This window comes from Rosa rugosa, chromosome 1 (genome assembly GCF_958449725.1).
Source record: "Rosa rugosa chromosome 1, drRosRugo1.1, whole genome shotgun sequence".
NCBI classification, from domain to species: domain Eukaryota; kingdom Viridiplantae; phylum Streptophyta; class Magnoliopsida; order Rosales; family Rosaceae; genus Rosa; species Rosa rugosa.
Window position 1 is genome coordinate 62,240,871 of NC_084820.1, and position 6,049 is coordinate 62,246,919.

Here is a 6,049-nt window from a genome sequence, read left to right on the forward strand (position 1 = left end):
TGGCTTGCTAGTTGTCTCTATGATCTTATGGCTATATGGAAAGCTCGCAATAAGCTTAGATTTGAGGACAAGCGCCCTTCCCTCATGCGAATTTTCAGCTCTCTCAAGGCTTGGCTTGGCTTTGCTACTCCTTACATGCCAGGTTATTCTGCCTCCGAGGAACTAATATCGCCTAATCCCTTATTCAAAAAAATAAAATAAATAAATAAATAAAATAAAATATGTCTAAGCATGTAATCCACTGCTAAAGACAAAAGTTTCGAGTTTCAATACATGATAATACTATCAACATTTCCATTTGGAAGTGGCTTGTATAGACCATCAATCATCTCCACCATAGGAGATTGTGTTCTAACAGCTGCATTGTACCTTGATATAAGAGGATCATTACCATCATCAGCTGTATATTAAAATGGTGATGATAAACTTAAATTGACTCAAGAATCAATTGCGAGAGCCAACAACCTGAAAGCTCCAACGGAACAATGACATTAATACCAAGCACCAATTGGTACATAAGCGATATACTGAAGAAAAAAAAATGAAAAAAGAGAAGAAGAATAAGTGGCATTGTAAGTACCGCAGCAACTGAAGGAACATCTGATCAGCCAGGAGAACCGTGAGACACATCCATCCCCAAAATCATTGTAGGAGCATCATTTATAAGAGGACACTTGAGGAGTACTCCGGTGCCAAGAGAGAATTTATTCCTCCAAGCTATAAGAGTAAACAAACGAAGAGATCAATATATAGTCTCTAAATTCAAAACGTGGAGATATTGGTTTCAAGCTTTAGTTTCTTGCCTTAGCTAGTATTGATTTTCATTAGGACATTAGTCAGGTATGGATCACTAAGCTTGGGTGGGGAAATACATTGTGTTGGAAACTTGGAATCCCAAAGTCAACCAGCGTTTTTTTCTTCCAAGGCCCTAGACGTACAATGAAGAAGAACATGAACTTATTATATGATCAAAGCAAGGGACAGTCAGAAAGTCAATGTAAAATTATAGATAACAAAGGCCATACCATAGATATCAGAACCTTTCTTTGGTATGACACAGAGAATGAACTCAGGTGGTTCTTGGAGCTTAGCCTGAATCAGTTCAAACATCTTGTCTACTCAAGCAACAGGGCCTAGTTTTTGGGGCGCTCAATTGGCTGCACAGTTGACATCAACATCAATCTCAAAGACGGTGTAACCTACAATAATGCTAGAGAGAGAAAGAGATAGTTCAAAGAAAGCAAGATTAGTAGATGGTTTAACTTATAATTCCAGTCTTCTTCCCAACATTGATAAGCTCCCGAGAGATTTGACTAAGGTCACAGCGTCCGGAGAAGTTGACAGCTAGCCAAGAGTTAATACGAGTAGGATCAAAAAATGACCGGGACAATGAGGAATTAAGACAACCATGTAAGATACGTTAGTCCAAGTTGCGATGATAAAGGACAAACTCAGCAAAACCTTTTTAACTGACACATGCTGTTTATAAGGTGGAGAAACAATACCTTTCCTTTGAAGTTCCATCCTCCCTTAAAGGGCATCATGTCCTCACTGCTACCTACCTTTAACTGTTCATCAGAAGAAAGTACATTAGGAAGTAGTTAAAGTGTAATCAAGTGAAGATGACTCTTACGTTTACCTTTGGAGTCTCAAGAATACGGCCATCCATCTGAATCAGTTGCTTCTCTATAGATATACCACATTCAGCAAACACAGGATCCTCATAATAGCGGTAATTTCTTGAAGTCTGCAATTTTAAATTATCAAGAAGATTGTTGCAACATACAACAGAAAAGGAGCACTAATTGGTGAAATACAAAACCTAGATCAGTCACACTCTTTATTCTCTCCTGAGGCTTCTGCCTTTATTTTTCCACTAAGGAGGCTCTCCGCTTGGAAGATAATGCTTTTGTATTCCTTTATAGTGAAACAAGTGAACATAGCTAGAAGCCTAAAACCACAAGACAGGAAGGGGGAACAAAAATTAGAAATCTCAGATAGAGGAATTCCAAAAATATAGACTACACCTGTAAGACATTTGCAGACCTCAATTGGAACATAAGTGGGCCTCTTTGGCTTGCCAACATCAAGTCATGGCATGTGTTGACAATAGGTGAGCTCTATGCCACAGTGTTTGACAAAATATTTATATACCGTAATCTCTACAGTTTCCCCCTCACCCGTGCCATCACCACTCCTTAGCTTCAGATTAAACCTTCAGGAAAACACAAGCAAATAAGTTTTGCAACAAGGAAACCAACAGGAAAATTTCTTTTTAGAAAATAAGCACATACAACTGATTATTGCAGGTCTTCTCAATTAACCCAGTGATTTTGCAGTCGATGTTACAGTGTCTCGTTATAATTCTCATATTTTTCAGCATTCTTTTGGCCTGTGTTTTGCCATGAACAGAATCTTTAGGAACTAAAGTTGATACAGCATATGAACCTTATGGAAGAGATTTAGCATTTCTTTTTCTTACCTTTACCCAGCCAATGTAGCGGGGTTCTCGTATACCCTGGTTGGGTAACAGAAAATCAATAACAAGTCCAGGCGTCACAATCATTGTTGTAGATACATCTGCACAAAAGAAACGGAAACAGCATTACTAACAAAACAAATGACAATAATTGTAGCAGCTCTTAAAATCACAAAAGAACAAAATATTGTACCCATATTCAAGGACATGCCCCCCTGAGTTGGACGGAAACTGGAATGAAAACCCCGGACACCAGTCACACCTCCTCCAATCTCAACAAAGTTCATGGAGTCATCATGGAAGAATGACTGTCGTACTAGAAGGCATCCCCTGTGCATGAATAATGCATTGACCACAGTTAAGGAACTTAAAGCTCACAAGCTAGTGTACATTTGAATTAATAACAAAAATGCAGTCAACATATACATCTTAGCTGCTTTCTGCCGTAGAATAATATCAAGCACTCTCAATGCATCCTGAGTGTTGTCTACTTCAGCTCCTTGAAGGGCAAGAGCAATTCACTTGAGAGGTATTTTGGCAGCATAACTTATCTCTACATTGAATGTTTTCGACCGATTGGAACAGCTCTTCATCCTTTTATCAGTCTCACCAGACTTCCCAATTTCGTTGCTACATAACAAGAAAGAATGTTAGACAACAAAAATTGAATAAAAACAAAAGCAGGAAGAAAATAAAGAACCATTAAAAAGACAATCTGACTACCTCTTTGCAAATGACTCCTCCAAAACAACTGTGAACTCAAGCTTGTTTCGCGGGAGAGGACCGACGACTGTGTATAAAGCTTTGTCCCCATCATATGCAAACTTTTTACCAGCAAACTCTGAAGAGTATGTTTGATAGAGCTTATCCACCAGCTTTCTCCCAAGTCCCATGCCTTCAACAGGTCTCTTATAGTCTTATCTTCATAAGTTATCAGAACCTGCAAAATAGTAGGACATTGGTACTAAGTCAAATGAAAAGAGTAAACATATTAAAAAGAGTAGGATGAGGTAAACATACATAGTACCGGTAGAACACAGCATCTGGATTCTTCACAGAAACTTTGAAATGGTTAGGGCTCAATTGTATGCGCTGCCCTGTGGTTCCACTCCCACGCGGCCTAACCATAATAGAGTGCTTAGGAGGAGCCAGAGCCACAACTTCTGGCTTCACATTGGGTGGTACGATACGAGGTGGCGGAGGCAAATCCTCCATCTTCAAAAATATGACCTACCAGGCAATAATAATGAAGATTTGTATTAGTTGATTAGACAAGTTCCCATTGTAATGGACCCGATGATAGAGGACAAAATGGTTTGGCAGTCTTCTTCTACTGGAGAGCTTACTGCTAAGGATGCTTTTTCCTTTATGAGACAACCTTCTCCTATGGTGCCATGGGGTAAGCATTTATGGTCTAAATTTATTTTGCCTCGAATGTCTTTGCACGCTTGGAAGGTTTTGCGGGGTAGAGTAATTTCAGATGAGTTTTTACACAACGAGGAGTGGCTTTGGCATCTCGTTGTGACTTTTGTGGTCATTATACTGAAACTCTAAACCATATTTTCCTTCATTGTTCTTTTGCTGCTTCAATATGGAATCACTTCATCTCTATTTTTGAAATTGGCATAGCTCCTACTACAATTCGTGAAGTTTTTAATTTGGGTATGGCTATGGAGAGGAGTCCCTAGCTTCAAGAGCTTTGGTGAATATGCTTCACTACTGTTTTGTGGTATATTTGGCATGCTAGAAATCAAATCAGATTTGAGAGCAGGGCATTTTCTGTTCTTGGAGTTTGTCGCCTAATCTCAGGGCATATCCATGTAGCTAGTCGACTTGCAACATGTCATTTGCATAATACAATTCAAGATCTACGTATCTTGAAAAGTTTTGGTGCTTGTTGTAGACCGCGACATCCTCCTAGAGTGGTTGAGGTTAATTGGCATCCCCCCATTATTGGGTGGATCAAGATTAATTCTGACGGCGCTTGGAAACATGAAGAGGGTATTGGAGTTGTATTTTGTGATTATAAAGGTCAGTTTATTGGTGCTTTTGCTTCTAACCTGGATATTCCTAGTTCTATTGCGGCAGAAGTAATGGCAGTTATTACGGCTATTGAGATTGCTTGGCTTCGCAATTGGAAACACATATGGCTAGAGGTAGATTCCTCTACTGTATTGGATTATATTCGCTCTCCTTCTCTTGTGCCTTGGCAACTTCGAGTACGTTGGTTAAATTGCTTATATAGGATCTCACAAATGAACTTCAAATCTTCACACATATTTAGAGAATGGAATAAGGTAGCAGATGCTCTAGCTAATCATGGAACATCTTTGTCGGAGCAAGTATGGTGGGATATGCCTCCTCCATTTCTCTTGTCGTTCTATGAGAGTGATGTTTTGGGTATTCCACAATTTAGATTTCGTTGACTTGTTTGTTTTGCTTGTTTATTTTGGAGGTTTTGGTTAGGTCCCCCTCCATTGTCATTCGCATTTTTTTTTTGACTTAATAAATTGGAGTGTTAGAGAGGTTGCTCCTCTGCTATCACTCATTGCATCAAAAAAAAAAAAAAAAAAAAGTGGCCAATTGACTAATTTTCATCTTCATTGAAACCATTTAGAAGAAATAGACTAATAAATATACAGTTGCATACCAAAAGCCACCAGAAAGTCACAAAGGACAAAAAAATTTGATAAAGATCAAGGCTTTATTTAGTTAGATCATATGAATGATCTTTCCATGGACAGTAACTAGTAAAGCTGCTCAAATTTTGGCTCATAAAGAGTTCTTCAATTAGAACCAAACATCACCAGAATCAAGCACAGTAGGAGTTGAGTATATAAGAACAGAGCCAAAACAAACAAGCCAACTGCCTAACTCAAACATCATATCATACACACAATCAGAATTTTTCTCTTGGAAATTAAGTTCTGATTCTCTTGGAAATTAAGAACAGAATAGGTAAACCATACAAACCAGAGCGAGTAGTTTTGGTAAATGGTGTAAAAACAGTTTTCAAACTTTCAAACACGTTGTATACATTCTCAACCATAAACCACAAACTAGTCACACATTTGGTATCAAATATACCATATTTAAAACTAGCAAGAGAAACAAGCGAAGTGCTCAAACATCAAATTTAAACTACCGATGTGCATCAAACTACTCAAACATCTAACTGAAACTACGACGAGCAAAAAAAAAAAAAATCTTTTTCTTGGATTATGAGACAGAAGCAAGTAACTCACAGGCATTGTATCAGACACACCATTTTCTCAAATAAAAAAAAAGACAAAAGAGACACATGTAGACACTAGCATAGGAAATGGTGTGACAAGTAATGATTTACAGAAAAAACGCCTCTTGCAAGCAAAGATAAGAAGTCGGTAAAGAAGTGCTTAACTACTCTATCAAAAAAAAACCAATGACTAAATTCACACATCAACTATATGTCCAAAAAGAAATGGGTTCAACTCTTTGCAAACAATGGCCCAATAAGCCAAAGAGTAGTTCTATTAGAACCTCCAAATTTCCTCACTTGACCTCCTTTTTTTTTTTTTGAAAAATTAAAAC

The 6,049-nt window shown here is 38.0% G+C and overlaps 1 pseudogene; it reads right to left on the bottom strand.

The window, feature by feature from the left end:
• Positions 1-266: 266 nt before the first annotated feature.
• LOC133732407 (protein argonaute 16-like) lies at positions 267-3,607 on the bottom strand (annotated as a pseudogene).
• Between the last annotated feature and the right edge of the window lie 2,442 nt (positions 3,608-6,049).